Source organism: Rana temporaria, chromosome 6, assembly GCF_905171775.1.
Source record: "Rana temporaria chromosome 6, aRanTem1.1, whole genome shotgun sequence".
Classification (NCBI taxonomy): Eukaryota; Metazoa; Chordata; class Amphibia; order Anura; family Ranidae; genus Rana; species Rana temporaria.
In genome coordinates, this window is record NC_053494.1 from 182,541,062 (window position 1) to 182,561,537 (window position 20,476).

The window sequence follows — 20,476 nt, forward strand, 5'->3', positions numbered from 1 at the left end:
GGCGACGGTCCAGTCCAAGTCTGAGGGCTCGCCGCACATTTAGCTATCTGTTCTATTGAAGGAGGTCATTGGTTTAGTGTCAATTTATGAGATGTATTTAATCCAGTATTAAAAGCTTTTTAACATGTAAAGAGCATTGGAAAGTAATAGTTCATGCAATCAAAGCAAATGGAACATTTATTTAATGTAAGAAATTAGTTCTAATTAAATCTGAGACTTGAGCACTATAGTAGAGGGTTTCACTCGTATATTCATGGTCTCCAGGATGGAAGCAAGCCGAGAGTTCCATCTTTCTATTGGAAAAAAAATTTATTAAAAAAACGGTTTCCAGGAACCAATAGGAAGGCTGGTTATAGTGCCATCCAAATGATGCAATGGTGGGGGATGGGAACAGACATGGCAGGGCTCATACAGACTTCCAATGACTGTAAAGCAGGACAGACACGGACAACAAATTATGGCGGGTGTCTGGTTTAGGAGATCATCTAATTTGCTGATGAGCAGTCCTCCATAGCTTTAGAAATGAAGACAAAATTGCTAAAAGGTTTTTGGAAAGATCTCAACAATTTTGTAGTTAGAAGCTATTCTATAAGTGTTTTTTTTTTTTTTTTCGTTCAGCGTTCATCCTTTTTTTTTTTCTCCCAGGAGATTTGTCAATATATAATTAAAAAAATTGATGCCTGCTGAAGGATAGCGACTGAATAAAAAAAAATGTCATACTAAAGCCCAGTACACACTACTATTTATTTTTTCTGCCACTGGCCAAGAATGCTGATTGGGAGCTGATCGGCAGACCCTTTTCCGTCATGCCCCTTCGACAGAAGCCGACCAAACCAGCTGCAGTACACAATTGAGATTGCAGTACACAATTGGGGTTGTTGTTGTTAACAATTGCACCAAAAGTGCAACGTACAATCTGCTTTAGATTAACCAGGGACACACACCATCTATCCAACAGGCCCGCCCTTGCACTACATAGTTGATGGTAGATCTAAAGGAGATTGTACAATCAGAATAGTGAGCTTTACAGATTTCCAGTGACACACTTTTCATGTTTTCAGTACCGCATAGGCTGTGATCACTCAGCTCCTGTACACTCTGCCAAATGAGCAAACAATGCAAGACGACCTTAATGTGCAAAACGATAAAGGTGTGCATTCAGTGAGAATGTTGACATTGATTGTATGTCAGTACAGAGGTGGGAGCGATCCCTTGGAAGTGGGTGACGGGTGCAGTGTGTGTGTTTAATGAGGTCAGTTGGTGAACTCCTTCCTGTTTCTTAATTACTTTCTCAACTCAAGACTACTTTCGCACTGGGGCAGTTTTCAGGCATTTTTGGCGCTAGAAATGGCGCCTGTAAATTGCCCAAAAACTGCCACCCAGTGTGAAAGCACTAGTTTCAGTGCGAAACGCGTCAGAGGTCGGGTTTTATTTTATGTTACTGTGATTTGTAGTGCTGTCCTTTTTTTAATAAAGGCTACAATTTTTTCAGAGTGCAGCTGTCCAGCAGCAATTTTTGTTCTTGCTTTGCTAAGTGCATTGCCTGCACCTGAGTTGTCTGCAACGGAGGATATTCATTTGGGTTCCCACCTGGAGCGGCTACTCCCTTTTCCCTTGCTTTTACACTGGGGTGGTGCACTTGCAGGATGTTAGAAAAAGTCCTGCAAACAGCATCTTTGGGGTGGTTTAGAGCGGTGTATGCACTGCTCCCAGACCGCCCCGCCCATTGGAATGAATAGGTAGCGTTTCAGAAGCACCGCATCACGGGCACTTTTAACCCATCCTTTGTAGTTAAAAGTGCCCTAGTAACGCTCAGATGGCTGCAGTGTGAAAGTGGCCTAATGCCTCTTCCACACCAGGCGGACTCCATCGCTACGGAGTCTGCCAGCCCCCGCCAGCTCAGTGGGAGATCTCTCCGCAGATCTCCTCTGAGCCAGCTCACTTAGCGGGGACGGGCTTGTGCAGCGCCGCTGATGCCTTTGGAGAGACCAGATTTCATCCGATCCGGCTTGGATGGATGGGGACGTATCGCCATCCGTCTGATTTTAGTGGATCGGATTGGGTCGGATGTCAGCAGACATGTTTCTGCTGACATCCGATGCTCCATAAGCATGCATGGAGCAGCCGTTCAGGTCTGACAGGCGGACCTGAAAGGTCCGACTGTGTGAAGGGGGCCTAAGGGCCGTCCAGGACGTAATGGAGGACCTTTTGTTTGTTTTTTTTCAACAAACTGGAGGCTGGGGTAAAACCTGGTCTAGGAGATATAAATATGTACACCTCCTGCAATTAAAGCGGAGGTTCACCCTAAAAACATGTATTTAACATTCCATTCAGCATAATTCCAACATTTACACTATGCCGTGTTTTTTTTTTTTTTTTTTTTTTTGCTGTACATACCGTCTTATTGTTTTCCACCCGGGTTCTCAGTCCCCCGGGAGTAAGTGTTCCTATGCAGAGGCTAGAGGATTGACGCCTTGTGAAAAACATCCCCCCCGGCGCATAAGGCGCGTCACCAGTTTTCCGAAAGTAGCCGAACTGCTAGTCGGCTCTATACGGCGCCTGCGCAGTCAGCTCTACACGGCAGGCGCCGTATAGAGCCGACTAGCAGTTCGGCTACTTTCGGAAAACTGGTGACGCGGCTTTTGCGCCGGGGGAAGTTTTTCACAAGGCGTCCATCGTCTAGCCTCTGCATAGGAACGCCTACTCCCGCGGGACTGAGAACCCGGAAGCCGGGTGGAAAACAATAAGACGATATGTACAGCAAAAAAACAAAAAACGGCATAGTGTAAATGTTGGAATTATGCTGAGAGAAATGTTAAATGCATGTTTTTAGGGTGAACCTCCGCTTTGAGCTGGTTAGAATGGTTAAGCTGTGTCCTTATTACGGGTCGGGCGCTCTCCCTCGACCTTGAACCCAGCTGAACCTTTGAAGCCTATTCAGATTTGGGTATTGACTTGCCGTGTCATTACTGAATCCTCATACTTGTGAATCTAGTCCTTTTTCCTCAGACCTGCAGGTTTTAATGACACATCGGTTTTCTAAACTTTCTGCTCTCTGAATGAAAATTTTGTCTTGTTGTTTTAAACGGCTTTTCTTTTGTTGTTTTGTTGTTGAAGCTAAAAACGCCTCCAAACTCACGACTGTATGCATGCATGCCCAATTTGAAATAGTTGTTTAATTCGCATAGCGTTCAAGATGACTGGGAGACTGTGCTGTCTAGACAGAAATGGCCCTCAGTGATTAAGCAGAAGCAGTGTTTGTTCAGGTGAATATTGCCGCGGGTTTATTTGCTGCTACAGGAGTTTGGCTATCGGAGGCCGTGATTCCAGGCTGGTCTTTATCTGGTCCTGTCTGAGACATGGCTTTCCTCCTATTGATTCTCATGATATGTGCTGTATGATAAAAAGCTTACTTAAATGACAACGGAGACGACTGTCTATCTCGGGAGCACGTATCTATGCCTGTTTAATGGCGCCAGACACCTCCCGCTCTTCTCACTCGAGGGGTCATATTTATCGGAGGAAGAACGGGTGAATATTCGGCACTTTGGAAGCGATTATGCAAATCTGTCAACCCTTTTTATAGAGCTTGCAGGCATAAAAGTTTTTAGCGTCTGTGCATGTGTAAATGTTACATAAATTAGATTTGTGTATGGAAATATACTGCACATTTTATTTACCACAGACATTTTTTTCTCTTTCTATCATTTCTATAAAAAAAATCACTTTGCAAGCTACAGTTAAGTGGAACTTTAAAGCTGGGTGGCTATGGCATTTACTAATTCACCAAAATTTTCAGCTGGCCAATTTTGGCACATTTAGGGCCACTGTCCATTGGAGCTGCACGATTCTGGTCAAAACGAGAATCACGATTCTTTTTCTTAGACTAAAGATCACGATTCTCTCACGATTCTCAAACGGAATGCTAGACCCCCCCCCCAAATAAACCTGTGATTTATCTGAAAATATGAATATATAAAAAACAGACCAGTGATATGTCTATAATGTTAAAGACCATATAACTCCTATGAAAAAAAGGACACATCACTGGTCCTTACCGCCAGCAACCATTGGGTGGCGCATGTATACACACAGTTGTACAGAACTGTGAGATAGATTAATACATCAGAAGAAGTACCGCCGGCAACCACTGGGTGGCGCATGGATACACACTACAGTTGTAGAGATCTGCAGGAGAAGCCCAGGCATCCATCCAGCGGCGCAGGCTGCTGCCGTCGGTTCCGATATCAGCGCCAATTTGCGTTCCACACTGGTTACGTGGATCCAGGCGTGAAACAGAAGAATCGCGGGTCATCCCGTGGGGAGATCGCGGGCGGGAGAATCGAGATTGCGATTCTCTCTGCGATTAATCGTGCAGCTCTACTGTCCATGGGCTTTAAAGGCATCAGTTTGATGCACTTCTGAGAGTTTAGCCTCGTACACCCGATCGGACTTTCATCGGACAAATTTGTGGAATTTTGTCTGAAAGGGTGTTGGCCGTGAACTTGTTCTGCATACGCGGCAGAACTTTTTCAGCCAACATACACAAAACTACATTGTTTTTCACCTCTTAAGTGCCACCCTTTGGGCAACTTCTGCTAAAGTCTGATGGTTAGCATTGCTTCGGAGAATGCATGTTTGTACTTTGGATTTTTGTCCGATGGACAATTGTCCATCAGACAATTTGAGAGCGTGCTATCCAACATTTATTGTCGGAAATTTTAACAATTATCCGATGGAGCATACAGACGGTCGGATTATACAGCAAAACCCTTCCATCACACAATGGTTGTCGGAATATTAGATCGTGTGTACGGAACCTTTTGGAATTTATCCACAGGTACATTTGATGTGCAGTTGACCTCTTTCTGAGCTTCATAGACTTGAATGGGAATTGAAAACTCGCTTGAAGCAAACAAGTCCGTTAACACAGGTCCTTGGAGCTCGTGGATGTCCATGCTGCTCTTCTGAAAAACTACCTGTGGTGGGTGGTATGCTTTTCAAAGGGTGGTTGATGGGTGGCTGGAAGATATGTCGCCCCTCATAGCCTGTTTTATTTGGTCAAATGTATTGAGGTTTAACAAAATGCACAAGCAAGTTCAAATGCAGTAACAGAAAAATAACATGTCAAGTAATAATACAGTACTAAGCTCCATAATATAACATAGAATGGTATATAGTGTATAACTTAATCGTAGGTCTATTAACTCAGAAAATGTAATAAAGTGAAAATAATGCGCAACCTAAAAAATCGCATAAACAAGCGACTATAAAAGTGTATATGTATATAAACTTGAAAAAAAATGAGAATTAATGTGAATATAAACACAATGCCGCTCATACACAAGTGATGAAAGCAAGCAGCAATATAAATGATTGAAAACTGCCACACACTTTCAGTGTGCAACAGAAAAAGCAACTTTGAAGTCCAAAAAAGAAGCAAAAAAAAAACTGCAAGGATTCAATCAAACACAGGAGCAGGGATACAAATCTTCAGTATTATGCTTCCATCGGGTAAAGGTAGATAAATTGGCCGCTTACCGACTCAGATGGATCTCTATTACGGAGATCAAAAGCGCTTAGCACACCGGGGTTGGTTCACCAGGCTCCGGACATGGCTCCTTTCCCAGTGGACGCCTTGTACGGAGAAACGCAGCATCGGGTGGAGCTAAGGACTCTGACGTCATCACACTCCAGTTGGTTTGGCGTGAGCCGCCACTGGTAGTCTGTTTTTTTTATTTGGATGTCAGTAACCCGTTTATTTTAATAAAGGGTACCTTTTTGATATACTGCACCATAAGGTTTTCTAATTTTTTTTTTTTTTTTTTTTTTTTTTTTTCATTTATAATATGCCCAAACCTGCTCATTGAACGCTTTTACCTATCACTATCCCGGGAGGAGATAGTGTATGTGTCCCGGGATAAAGATCCAGCTGATACAAAGGGTTGCTTGGTATCCCATGGAGAGGTGAAAAAGTTTGCTAAGGAAGGATTTTCTGCTGTGGATCAACTTCCATGTCCGGGGCCTGGTGAACCAACCCTGGTGTGCCGAGCCCTTTTGATCTCCGTAATAGAGATCCATCTGAGTCGGTAAGCAGCCAATTTATCTACCTTTACCTGATGGAAGCATAATACTGAAGATTTGTATCCCTGCTCCTGTGTGTGATTGAATCCTTGCAGTTTTTTTTTTGCTGATTAATTTTACGTTTTGGTTTCGGCTAATATTCAAGTTGGCAATTTCCAGGCTTTAACAATGGTCTGTTTTGCGGCCGTAGTTATCTGTACTAGGAGTTTGAATCGGCAACGGGAAAGGTTAGACAGTTTTAAAGTTAAGTGCTAATGAAGGATCAGGAGGGACAGACACTTCAAATGTGGAAATCGCGAGGAATCTAGCCTCCCAAAACTCTTTGACTACCGGACAGTCCCACCAAATGTGGAGATGTGATGTGACCCAAGATCAGAACAGCCACGAAAGCAGGATGAGGAATAATTGGGGGCAATCCTGGCAGGGAGCAAGTACCAACGTGTGAGCGCTTTATAATTTGTCTCTAACGCAGCTGCCAGTTTTATCAAACCATTTAGGTTGTCTTCACACTGGTTTGTTGCACTTCCGTTGTGTTAAAGATCATGCTTGCTGCATTTTTGGTCAGTTAAAAAAAAAAAACGCACCTCCCCATTGAAATGCTTTAAAATGTGACAACACATCAATAACTCACCCATGTTGCTTTTGAGTGATCTATGAAAAACGCACCATAAGCACAGTAGCATCGTGTTAAAATTGCGTCCGTTTTCAGCGTCATTATTTGCACCCTTTTTCCTTATCGGCAAAATGCCAAGAACACCATTTTTGGCCGATACCGTTTCGGCTGCTGAAATTTCAGTACATTTCTAGTTAATATAATGCAGTAATGTTTTGCTTGAAGGAATATGAGTTTTTTTTTTTTTTTTTAATGTGCATATGTAGGTCTATATTTATACACTGACCAGGTTAATGAATATTTTACAGCCATGTGGCCTCTTCAGATATCATGAGACACAATTATGGCTTGAATTGATATCGCGGATTGAGCTTGTCTTCTGTGTATATGTAGATCAGGGGTTGACAAATTTGCTTGGAATCTAGGAGCCAGCTAAAAAAGTTAGGAGCCAGAAAACGCGCCCCGTCCCGACGAGCTCGCGCGCAGAAGCGAACACATACGTGAGCAGCGCCCGCATATGTAAACGGTGTTCAAACCACACATGTGAGGTATCGCCGCGATTGGTAGAGCGAGAGCAATAATTCTAGCCCTAGACCTCCTCTGTAACTCAAAACATGCAACCTGTAGATTTTTTTAAACGTTGCCTATTAAGATTTTAAAGGGTAAAAGTTTGTCGCCATTCCACGAGCGGACGCAATTTTGAAGCGTGACATGTTGGGTATGAATTTACTTGGCGTAACATTATCTTTCATAATATTAAAAAAAATGGGGATAACTTTACTGTTGTCTTATTTTTTTATTAAAAAAAGTGTAATTTTTTCCCAAAAAAAAGTGCGCTTGTAAGACCGCTGCACAAATACGGCGTGACAAAGTATTGCAATGATCGCCATTTTATTCTCTAGGGTGTTAGGATAAACAATATATATAATGTTTGGGGGTTCTAATTAGAGGGAAGAAGATGGCAGTGAAAATAGTGAAAAATAACATTAGAATTGCTGTTTAAAGCGGTGGTTCACCCTCCATATCAGCATTTTAGCATAAAATGAGGCATAGTAGCGCGAGCTACAGTATGCCTGTCTTGATTTTTTTATCCCCGTACTCACAGTGCAATCGTACATTGAAGATTCCGTCTCCCCGCGGGGAATGGGCGTTCCTATCCAGACGGAGGATGATTGACGGCCGGCTCTGGCACGTCACGCTCCCCGAAGACAGCCGGAGTAGGTCTCGGCTCTTCACGGCGCTATACGGCGCCTGCGCACAGACTATGTGCAGGCGCCGTGAAGAGCCAAGCCTATTTCGGCTATTTCCGGAGAAGCGTGACGTGCCAGAGCCGGCAGTCAATCATCCTCCGTCTGGATAGGAACGCCCATTCCCCGTGGGGAGTCGGTATCTTCAATGTAGGATTGCACTGTGAGTGCGGGGATCAAAAAATCAAGACAGGCATACTGTAGCTCGCGCTACTATGCCTCATTTTATGCTAGAAGAAACATTTTTTTTTTTTTTTTTGTTTATAGGGTGAACCCCCGCTTTAACTTGTAATGCTTAACTTGTAATACCAACGGCCACCACCAGATGGTGCCAGCTCACACATCTGCTGGTAATAACTTGTAATACCAACGACTCACCACCAGATGGCGCCAGCTCACATGGCGACCTGGCAACCGGGATTTGTCGAGCCCTGATGTAGATATATAGATGGATATGGTTTGTGTGTGTGTGTGTGTGTGTGTGTGTGTGTGTGTGTGTATATAACACACACCATGCGTTTACATTATGACCACCCACCTAATATCGCGTAGTTCCCCGTCGGCGTGCCTGCCTTCTTCCCATAGTGCATCCTGGTGCCATCTCTTCCCCAGGTAAGTGACGCACATGCACCCATCCACTTGGTGTAAAAAAAAAAAGTGATACATCAGAGCAGGTCACCACCTTCTATTGCTCTGTGGTCCTGTTCTGCTCACGTGGCCATAGGTGCCACTGTTTGCGTCATTACATTATGAATGCAGAACATGGGTCCATGACACTCCAATATCTTCAGTCTTCCTGACATTCAGCCCGTGTGTATGCTGGTCTGTCCAACAGAAGCTGGCTGTTTGGCCGGCAGCTCAGCAGGGGAGATCACTGTACTAATGTCAGATGGTTAGTACAGAGGCTCTGTCCAGAGCTGTCTTTTTTTTTTTTTAACCAGGCTTTACACACTGCCCCCCTGCACTAACCACTGGGAAGATCGGAGCACTGCTGTTTCTCCTCCCCAAGCTGTCTGAGCTCCTTATGCAGCTGAAAACAGAGGGTATGTGATCATTTATTAAAAGGGGGAGAAAAGTATTTATCATTTTGTGTATAAACGCGCTTTAATTTCTATTTTAAAATAGGTAGGTTTACAAGGTAAGGGTTTACATATGCTTCAAGGCCCAGATAAATGATTTAATATATAGCACATAATCCTTTTGCTATCCCCTGCAGCAGTCGTATCTTACACTTGGCACAGATTGCTGCCAATCTGTGATATATCTAATGAACGCCGCATTGTTCTTGATGCGCAGTGCCAGTAAGTGCGTTTTATCAGAAATTCCTATTCAGGAAGAGCAGCCTTGCTGTCTCTACCCCTTATCTTCAGGGAGACTACAATTTCCACCAACAATGTGCCTTAATTAGAACAAAAATAAATCACCCAAATGAAATCATGCCAACAAGGAAGGAAAAAGGAAAAAAAAAAAAAATTCTCTTGAGTATTTATTACCCATCACCAACACCAAAGCATATTAACCCCTTCATGACGGGGGGTAAAAAAAAATGCCTAATGCCTAAACACAATTTTGCAACTTTGACATGTGTTGGTAAAAATGTATTATTGTGTTATTGCAACTACTTTGTGTATCTGGGTGAATTGCACCCTTTTTCTTTACCCAGAAAAAATTGGGCTTTTTTTGGTTGTAAATGGTAATGGGAAAAATAGTTTAAAAAAAATAAAATAATAAAATAAAAAAGGAAGTTGGAGGAGAGCGGAGGAAAGACAGGGTGGTCCCTGCACAGTGTGCGGGGACCACCCTGTCATCTGCCAGCTCAGCAGGGATCAACGGAGCGATCCCCGCTGAGCAAGCGGATAAGAAAGGTACAGATCCTCACGGGATCTGTACGTCTGAAAGGGGCCTAAAACATGTTGACACCAATTTTTAAAATGCTTTTTCTTTTAAAATCCTACCTTTTTATTATACTGCCCTTCACCTTTGACTCTGACATTGACCCCAACACTGGACTAGATTAAACCCTGATCTAGTTTTTTATTTTTTTAACACGCACCATTTACTTACATTTTCTCCTCTAGCATAAGGATGGAGGAGAAGGAGAATGCATACAAAAAGGCCAGCTTTACAGTGATTGATCACTATGATAGCCAATCAGAGACCATCACAGGGTTTTGAACTTTCTGGTTTCCAATCATTGTTTTAGGAAACCCGGGGGGGGGGGGGGGGGGTGGGCTGGTAAGAGTCTGGTCCCTGTGTTGGGAGTGTGCAGTGTCCAGCACAGAGACATGTACACATATATGCGGTCTCACGGAAGACGATCCCACTTCAGTGAGGCTGCAATAGAAAAAATAGTTTTGGGACAATAAAATTTCTGAATTTTTAAGAACTGAAAAATGCCTATTTACGCTCAATGTCTTGTAATTATTTAAAGCCCAATTAAGGGAAGGGGGTGGGGGATAAGAAACAATTTCCCCAAGAGCACTGGCTACTATACTCCCCACTCTGGAGCAGCCCCCCAAAGTATCTTCTCTACTGCCATACCGCTGATGTGGCCACAATGAAATTCACAGACACCCCTGACTTAAAGGGGTTGTAAAGCCTTTTTTTTTATATATATATATATATCGCCAATTGTTATTAGGCGTCGGCTGCAAATGTAGCCAGAAAAAGGTCTAAGGGCGTTGGAAGACTTCAGCTGTTCAGAATGAGGCAATTAAGGCCTCTATAAGTAGTCCAGAGGATTACCACTGATTGGCTGCATGCTGACGCTTTCTGAGTGAAAGAGAGCAGTAGCTGAAGGTCTTCTGAGGAGGTGAGGAGGAAATAGATTTTTCTGTGTGATAAAAATCAAAAGACTATTTTTGTTTTTCTGCTGTATGACCAGCAGTGTCTGCTCAGCACTAGGCTGTGCCAGACTCCATAGATAGGTTCCTGTGTGGTGAAGATAGACGCCCCAAGTGGCCAGGGCTTATTTTATGTTTGATTTTGTTTATGCTGTTTGGATGCTTGCACTTGTTTCCAGCAAGATGGAAGAATAAACCAAAATCTTTGTTTTCAACCGTCTTCGACTGCCTGTCTGTATAAATTCAGTGTGTGGTGAACCCATCCAGGGGTCACACACCCCGCTACCGAGCTAACCCCTTTATATATTTATATATATATATATATATATATGTGTGTGTGTATATATATTAGTGTGCAAGGGTTTTACAGAGTGGCCCCAATCCTCCACTTCTGGGGTCCCCAGCATCAATTGCCCCCTCGGAGACCCGCTTTCCAAGAAGGCACTTGTGCGGGCACTCTCCCGAGTCCTGCTGCTGCGTCCATTGACAGACAGCAGGTCTTGGCCCGGCTCTGTCACTGGATTTGATTGACGGCCATGGGAGCCAAATGGCTCCTGCTGCTATCAATCTGTCCAATGAGGACCCGAGACGGCGTCTGGAGCTTCTCGTCGCTGGAAAGATTGGGTTCAAGTAAATAAAATGGGGGACTCTGGGGGTCTGCTGCATCACAGGTTTTTTACTTTTTTAATGCATAGAATGCATTTAAGTGAAAAACCTTGAGGGTTTACAACCTCTTTTTAAGCCAAGTACACACTGAAGAGCTTGGTAGGATGCGCTGTAATAACTATCGGCAGACCTTTTTTTGGTCATGCCCCTTCGACAGAAGCTGGCCGAACCGACTTCTGTACTCACCGAATGCGCCCCGCCGCCATATTTGTCCCTTTTTATAGTGACATTAAAGCTTGCTATACACCTAAAGAAATCCAAGGATTCCCTATAAATGACATGGATGGACAAATCTTCCACTGTCCTGGCTTCTGTATCCTGACAGCTGGCCCTCGTCAGAATACCCGAAAAGTGACTTTAAAATTTCCCAGTCGAAGGTTGTCGAGCTGGGTGGGGACAGTGCCACCTACAGCTTCAATTTGGGGCCTATCCATTGGCAGTATGATTTTGTTCATGTGATTTTGAAATCTTGTATTTTTGTACCATACTCCACATATTTGGTTACATACTTTTCGAGTTTGCATGGCCAGATCCAGGTCTGTGTACCCTTTTTTTTTTTTTTTTTTTTTTTTATAATGAGTTTTATTTTTTGTTAAATATTTAAGTTATTTTGAATACCTTTTTTTAGTGGCAGTTGTCATTTTAAAAGTTTTTTTTTTTTCCCTCTAATTTCTTTTACTTTGCAATAAAGATGTCGAGTGGTATGGCTGGACTTTTTTTTTTTTTCCTTTTTCTTTTTTTATACTTTTTTTTTTTGTATTTGTCCATTCATCTTTGTTTTATTGTAACTAAAATCAGTTCAATGCTTTATCTGCCCTGTTTAGACAAGAAGTGATCCGTTGCATTTGTTAGCCGTACTGCGCCCTTAAAATGATTTTACTAGCGTGGCAGGAGCAACAAGCACAAACAAACAAACGTGTTTAACACCCCGAAGGAATCCGGCACAGCTAATTTTAAATCGTCACGGCTTGGAATAATGTTGCTGGCTTTTTTAAGATTTCTCTTTCTGACTTGAATTGTTAAATCTAGTGAGCGAGCAAGTTCCTATTTTGAAGTCGGGCACAGCTGTCCTGGGGAATCTGAAAGGTTTATATTGAGTCTAGAAAACGCCAAGGGAACCATGCTATCTCTGTCTGCAACTCTTGCGTTGCTATCAATGTCATGTCTTCCAACTGTCCCTCTTTCTGATCCAAATATCCCTTGTCCTTCTCCCCAACTGTCCGTTTTCAGACTGTTATAGATCTTTATAAGGATACCCATAGACATGAGATGATTATCAACCAATCTACACCATAAAGGTTGGGTTAGGAAAGATTCCTGCTTGCTCGGAGGTGGATTTTCGAGTTGATTTTGTCTGAATTGGATTATACTAAATTTTTGTTCTTAAAAATAATGCATGTCCTTTTTGATATGGGAGTTTTAGTATCAAAAATATTCACACAAACATTGCCAACGTATATTTTGGCATTGAAGTTTATCTACATTATTTTGGCACTGATTGTAGACGAGTCTGCATTTTTTTTTCCCGCTCAACCAGTGAGTTGAACACTTCCTGCTGTGTCTTTATATTCTAATGGCGGGTAGGCTTCAAGTATAAATTTCGAAGAGGGCGGTTGTATAGAAGCCCATGCTTTTATCAAAATTTGGCTGGTCCCTACTGAAACTGACGCACTTTGATCCATATATGGACATTCTAAAGCCCCGTACAGACGACCGAACATGTCTGCTGAAACTGGTCCGCTGACCAGATACAGCAGACAGGTTCGGTCGTGTGTAGGCATGAGCGGGCAGGATTCCAGCAAACATTTGCCTGCCGGGCCTTTTCCCAGCGGGCAAATATTTCTGGACTTGTTTTAAAACAGCCCGCTGAAATCCTGCCCGCTCTGACATGTTCGGTCGTCTGTACAGACCTACCGTACATGTCCGAGCGCCCGCCATCCCTCGCATGCGTCGAATGACTTTGACGCATGCGTGGAAGCATTTAACTGGCAGGGCCGCCCACGTCGCCGTGGCGCCGACACGCCCCGCGTATTGTTTTCGCGCGGATTTCTGTATGATGGTGAGTACAGCCACCATACAGAAATCCCCGGGCATACATGTACGTGAAAACGGTCCGGCGGACCGGTTTCATCGTACATGTATGCTCGTCTGTACACGGCTTAAGAGGGAAGACCGTCCCTTATGTCACACAGGAAGTTCAATGCTCTAAAACAGATTTGCACAGTAATATTTAATGACAAAAATTGTGAAGATTCAGCGTGGAAACGCCTCCACGACTGTTTTGACTAGCTAAATGTGTAAAAAAAAAAAAAAAAAAAAAACCTTCTTGCATGGAATTGACATTGTGACTTCTTTATTTAATACGAAGGAAGAATAACTAAAGTTGTGGCAGTGTGTGCTTTTTGCCCAAACATTGACACCCCTCTTGCTCTATTTTTGTGGATATTGAGCGTTATACTAATGCATTTTGCTTCTATGGCTTGCCCAGGCTCCTGGTGCTCAACTCGACAGAGCCACAGTTACTCGTATAAATATTTTTTTGGCCCAAAATATGTAAATGAGCAGCTGTGCGTTCGTTTTTCTGTGCCAAAGCGTGACTAGTCTTTGATTCTGCTTCAAGAAAATTGCAGGAGAAAAACATGTTTTAAGCTGAGTAAGAGTTCTTTCCATTGAACTGATTCCAACTTTTTGGGGGTTGAGGCAGGACGGTGCAGCCCATGAATCCTGAGAATAGAAATCGTACTTTTCTGTATTGTCCTATCCTAGTTGACTAAGCCCTGTATATTTAAATGGTAATGTACACTGCCTGGGGCTGAAAGGCAAATCTTTCGGAGTAGTTGCCAATATCGGTCATTCAGCTTTCTGTTTTTTCAGAGGACGTCGGAAATCAAGATGTTGATGGCTACTGATTACTTACTTCTGCTCTAGATTTAGCCCATTGGTGTTGGCAAATGACAGCCATATTCTGACTTCAATTCTCTACTTGCAGGTTCTAACCTGGTTGGCAATAGGATCACACAAATGAACCCGTTTTTTGACATTTTGATGAACAAATCTGGAGAAACCGAATCCGAGGTGTTGGTCAACCCGTCAATCGTATAGCTAAAGGTACCTTGAGAAGCCATGGAAGCTGCCATTGTTGGCCCTCTCATGAAAGTGCTAGCTGCCTACCCCATAACACAGGGGTCTCCAAACGTTTCATGTAAAGGGCCACTTTATTGTCCTTCAGACTTTAGGAGGGCCGGATTGTGGCCAGCAGGGGCAGAAAATGTCACGGGCCCAGCATCAGTGAGAATAAATATGGCCTCAGGGTTGGTGGTCAATAGGAGGAGTATTCCCCCTATTAGTAGGTGGCATAGTATCCCATCATTGGTGTCTGTGGAAGATATAGTTGGTGTCAGTGGGAGGAATAGTGGGAGGAATAGTGCCTCATATCAGTGGAAAGAATTGTGCCCCAAGGGCCGGATTCAGGCTAGCAAAGGGCCACATCTGGCCCTTGGGCCGCAGTTTGGAGACCCCTGCCATAACAGAAATGCGGTAAATGAGTGTCGGATACCCTGGTCTGTGTGTTTCAGGTCAGAGCATGACGGCAATGTATGTTTATTGTTCCAAAACGTAGGTCAGTTATGGCACCCCCTACGTTTCATGACAAACCGCAGAAGGGAAAAAATGTTAATGTTTTCCAGCCATTTGTCTGCTCTGATTGATCTCTCAAACAAATTTTGAGAGATCAAAGCCCCCCCCCCACCGCATTAAAGGTGGAAAAAGTCAGAAAATTTGTTTTCTTTGTCTCAATTATTTTTACATCACAAAAACCTGATTTTTTTTTAACGGGGCTGTAGACTTTTTATATTCACTGTATAGTGATTTATTTTTATGTTTAGGGCTAGATAGGTTAGTCTAAAGCCTCGTACAAACGAATATGCATATACACGGCAGAACATTTTCAGCCAACAAACACAAACACAGTGACGTACTACGTGGTTTTTCAGCTCTTTAGCGCCACCCTTTGGGCAACTTCTGCTAATGTTGTCCTATGGTTAGCATGCGTGTTTGTACTTTTGGATTTGTGTACACACTATTGGATGATCCGACGTAAAACATTTGTTGGACAATTTGAGAGCATGCACAGCCAACATTTGTTGTCGGAAATTCCGACAACAATTGTCCGATAGAGCAGGGGTCTCAAAACTTTTCAAACAAAGGGCCAGTTTATTGTCCTTAAGACTTTAGTTAGGGCCGGATTGTGGCCAGCGGGGGGAAAAAATTTCCCGGACCCAGCATTGGTGAGAATAAATATGGCCTCAGAGTTTGCAGTGAGTAGGATAAGGAGTAGTGCCCCGATTAGTAGGAGTAATTGTATCCCATCATTGGTATCGGTGAAAGAAATTGTGCCCCCTTGTTGGCGTCGGTGAGAAGAATAGTGCCTCATATCAGTGGGAGGAATAAAGCCCCAAGGGCCGGATAAAGGCTGGCAAAGGGCCACATTTGGCCCTCGGGCCGCAGTTTGGAGACCCCTGCGATAGAGCATACAGACGGTCGGATTATCCGACAAAACACGTCCGTCGGTCAATTGTCTGAATATCCGATCGTGTGTACGGGCCTTTAGATTGTGTGGATGCCTGTAGATTTTGAAATTTTAGTTTTGGACTGAACTTCTACTTTAACTTCTTGTTATATATCAAGAACCCTTTCAAGCCAAGTCATGGGATTAGATCTGCCAACTAACTATAATACAAAAATAAAAAAAGCTATTTTGTTGGACATGCATAGTTTTTCTAGATCTGTTAACCTTTTTTTTTTTTTTCCTTCTCTGCAAGTCTTGTACTGCATGATCTTAAAGATTTGCTTAGTCAGATTGGATGTGTCGGTAATGTGAAAAACACTCTACAGTTTTAGTTTTTATGGTTTTATATTCTGCCAAAGTTTTGTGTGATTATTCCTGTTGTTGAGAACTCGAGACCTTTTTTTTATAAAAAAATGACTATTTTATTGAGTGCTGCTGTCAGGAGCTGGTTTCCAACTTGGATGAAAAAGCTGTATATTATAAGTTACCGAACAGATTTTTAGTCCATCACCGAATATTTATGGCACAGCTGATGCCATTAGCCGGGTTTAGAAGCAATAACCAGTCAATGTCGCTCTATGACCAGCCAAATACCGTGCACCTGTCGGCCCTGGCTAAGTAAAGCCCTATAATTACTGCTGTACCCAACTTCTGTATGGCCTTTAAGCTGACCAATGTATTCTATCCTGCGGATTTGGTGCACTTTCCGAAAATGGACCACATCTGCAAGATCTAATAGAAGTCTATGGCAAAGCCGCAGGTGCACTGTGCTGCACCCACGGTAAGGGCAATCTGCAGCTCATCTGTGTGAAAGCAGCCTTATGCCGCGTACACATGGTCGGACTTTAGACCGGGCAAAACTCGGTCGCAATTTCTGCTTGAAAAATAGAGATCCCGCTCTCTATCTAAAGTCCATTCGAAATTCCGGACTGAAAAATGTAGATGGGGCGTACACACGGTCGGAATATCCGATGGAAAGCTCCCATCTGACTTTTTCCATCCGGAATTACCACCGTGTGTACGTGGCATTAGGCCCTTTTTCATACGATGAGTTTGAACGGGTCCACCTGTTTTTCAGGGAGACCCAGCTTGACCCTCCATTCGCTTCTATGGAGCGGCGGCGGGTGTAAATGGTCTTGGGTCTCAGATCCGATCGAGGTAAAAAAAAGGAATCCTGTCCCCTCCGTCTGATCAGCTTTAGAGAGCAGAAAATAAAAAAACGAAAATTCTGAGCCATTTAATTCCTTTGTGGCCTGCTATTGGATTACTTAAAGCGGGGGTTCACCCTAAAATGTTTTTATTTTTTGTAGCATTCCATCAAGCATACTAGCGCGATCTACAGTATGCCTTTATTTTATTTTTTGGTGCCGTACTCACAGTTTACTGCCGTAGTGAAGTTTCAGACTCCCCGCTGGGAATGGGCGTTCCTATGCAGAGGAAAGATGATTGACGGCCGGCTATGGCGCGTCACGCTTCCCGAAAATAGCCGGAGTAGGACTCGGCGCTATACGGCGCCTGCGCACAGACATCGGAGCTGACTGCGCAGGCGCCGTGAAGAGCCAAGTCCTATTTTGGCTATTTTCGGGAAGCGTGACGAGCCATAGCCGGCCGTCAATCATCTTCACTCTGCATAGGAACGCCCATTCCCCGCGGGGAGTCTGAAACTTCACTACGGCAGTAAACTGTGAGTAGGGCGCAAAAAAAATAAATAAAGGCATACTGTAGCTCACGCTACTGTGCTGGATTTGATGGTAGAAACTTGGTTTTTAGGGTGAACCACCGCTTTAAGTGGCCCTCACTTTTCAAAAGGATAAGCAGCCCTGGGTTTAGCCGGCCATAGACTGTTCAAATCTCAGCAGGAACTGGCCCAGATTCGAATCATGTATGGGCAGACCAAATGTACCGAAGTTGATCGTTCAACTTGGGTACAACCAGCCTGATGAATTTGCTTTTGATTATCGAAAGAGGCTGCTAAAGCCACTAGTGATAATCACCGTCGTCTTCCGGTGGGACCAGCCCGTGGTTGCAGAAAAACGTGTCCCATGTATTTTGAGTGTTCATTGGTTCACGCTTTGCCCTTTTTTCTAAACTTTCTTTAGCCTCACGCCCCTCTGGAGTCACAGTCCAGCATGTGAGCAAAATGGGCCAACTTTTGGATTTCATCACTTTGTTTATGGTAAACTATGTAGACTTTATGGATTTAGTGGTGTTGCAATGTTTCCTGGAAAGCATTAGATGTTCACTGATTGATCTCATGTGTTCCTTGGAGCTCTTCAAGCTACTTTCATACCGAGCTTATGGTTGGAATCCACGGCTTATAAAGTCTCTCTGCTATTTCATTTCAGACCCCCATATTTTTGTTTTTTTGTTTCTTGAACAGAAAGTTGTTCGTTGCTATATAGTAGTATTTTTTTTTATTAATTTGTGTGTGTTCTAGCCTCCTCTTAACCCCCGGGCCTCTTTGATTGTGAGGTTATAAGCTGCTGTCACCCTTCATTCTATAACTGCTGTTAACAGGCTAGCCAAAAAATCTTCCCGTCTATAAATAGTCAGCGACATCTTCTAATTTAAACCCGGCCATAACTCTCGTGTTCTTGTTGGTGTGTCTGCAGAATGTGAAATAGGACAACAGATAGCCAGTCGCTAGGAAATAGTTTCATGACAACTCAGGTGCTATGCATGACTAGACGCATTGATCCGGGAGCTTGTTAAGGAGGAACAGGGAGCTTATACATACAGGCTGTCCTGATACCATCTAACCAGCTATTAGTCAGACTGTTTTAATGGGATTCTGTTTAAAGGGGAGGAAAGTGGTAGGGCAGGTCGGCAGCTTTTTAAACTTGTATATATATAAAAAAAAAAAAAAAAAAAAAACCTTTTCACACTTGGTTATGGGAAAGGAAATTAAAGTATTCTTAAAGAAGTATTATTATTAATATTATTATTATTATTATTATTATTATTATTATTAGTATTTAGTAGTATTATTATTCACGATTTATATAGAGCCAACAGTTTGCACAGTGCTTTACAACGTCGGGGAAGACAACACAGGAGGAATCAGAGGGCCCTGCTCGTTGGAGCTTTCACTCTAGAATGAAGGGTCAAGTGGAACAAAGGGTGGTAGCTGTGGGGGATGATCAGATGGACAAGATGAAAATACAGTTGTTAGGTGTGGCTAGGATAGGTTTCTCTAGGGATTGTCTAAAAGCTAATATAGTAGGAGATGAGCAGACAGAAGTACATTTGGCTGTACTTCTACTGTGGATCAGAGGAGTGCAGTTTGTTCTGCACTCCTGTGACCCATTTTCAGCAGACAGCGGGCTGAAGCCTGCTGTTGGCTGAAGTCACAGCCGGTCCAGGCTTGGGAAAGATCATGACCATTGATTGGACCGATGCTGCATCCAGCTAGGTAAGTATGATTCAGAAATAAACGAATACCATACTTCTCTTTTTAAAGTGGTTGTAAACCCTCTCTGACCACTTAGCCTAGATAGGGTTTACCTGTAGGTGCAAGATATATATTCTTAACCTACACGGTTAGGCCCCTTTCACACAGGCAGTGGAGTGTGGCCCTTTCACACAGGCAGTGGAGGTGTCATGGCGGTATAGCGGCGCAATTTTTAACGCCGCTATACCGTCGTATTCACCGCAATATTCGGCCGCTGGCGGTGCGGTTTTAACCCCCGCTAGTGGCCGAAAAATGGTTAATACCGCCCGCAATGTGCCTCTGCATGCGTGGGGATTGTGCGGCATTGACATCATCGCCGCTCCGGCCAGTCACAGCGGCGATGCACGGAAAAGACTCGTAGGCAACGTGGCGGCGGCAGAGGGGAACGAGGAGCAATGCGGGGGCTTGGATCTCGGGATCTATGCATACAAGCTCATTTTGCCTTACTCTTGCAGAGGTTTTTTTTTCACTTTTTTTTTCACTTTTTTTTTCACTTTTTACTTCCTTTTTAAGCAGTACATTTCAAAACATGTCCTCCACTCACCCGCATGTACTGTGGAACAATTCATCCTTAAAATTCACAGCATAAGCTCTGTGGTCCTTCCAAGTTTTCTCAGCAGCTCTGCCCCGTGCCTTCTCTCCTTTTCCTCAGCAGTTCAGCTTACGTGCTTCCCAATTCCTGCAGCAGCTTTAGTATTTCTGCTCCCCTTGATATACCCATGGTGGCTCAGTAGCTTTCCATCCTTCTAATCTCCAACGTACATACATTCAGAACAGAACCTGGGTAGCGGAGCGTCCAGGTCAACAAAACTAAAACATTTTGGTTCTTCTGCTGTTAACTTTGAAGATGAGTTGCTCCACTGTGCAGATACAGAGGCCAGTAAAGACTTTTTAAAAAGCATATTTCCAGTTTTGTTTAAAAATCAATAGAGGATAAGGCAAGTACATTATTATTATTTTTTTTGGTTGAGCAATGATGAACCCTTGCTGCACATTGCAAGGGCT

At 43.4% G+C, this 20,476-nt stretch overlaps 1 protein-coding gene across 1 annotated transcript in view; it reads left to right on the forward strand.

Moving 5' to 3' along the window:
* The first annotated feature begins 14,360 nt into the window (after positions 1-14,360).
* ACVR1 (activin A receptor type 1) overlaps positions 14,361-20,476 on the forward strand; it is a 109,291-nt gene continuing 103,175 nt past the window's right edge. Inside the window, exon 1 of the mRNA XM_040357927.1 lies at positions 14,361-14,561. The gene's annotated coding sequence lies outside the window, so the exon portion shown is untranslated. The remainder of the gene's footprint in view (positions 14,562-20,476) is intronic.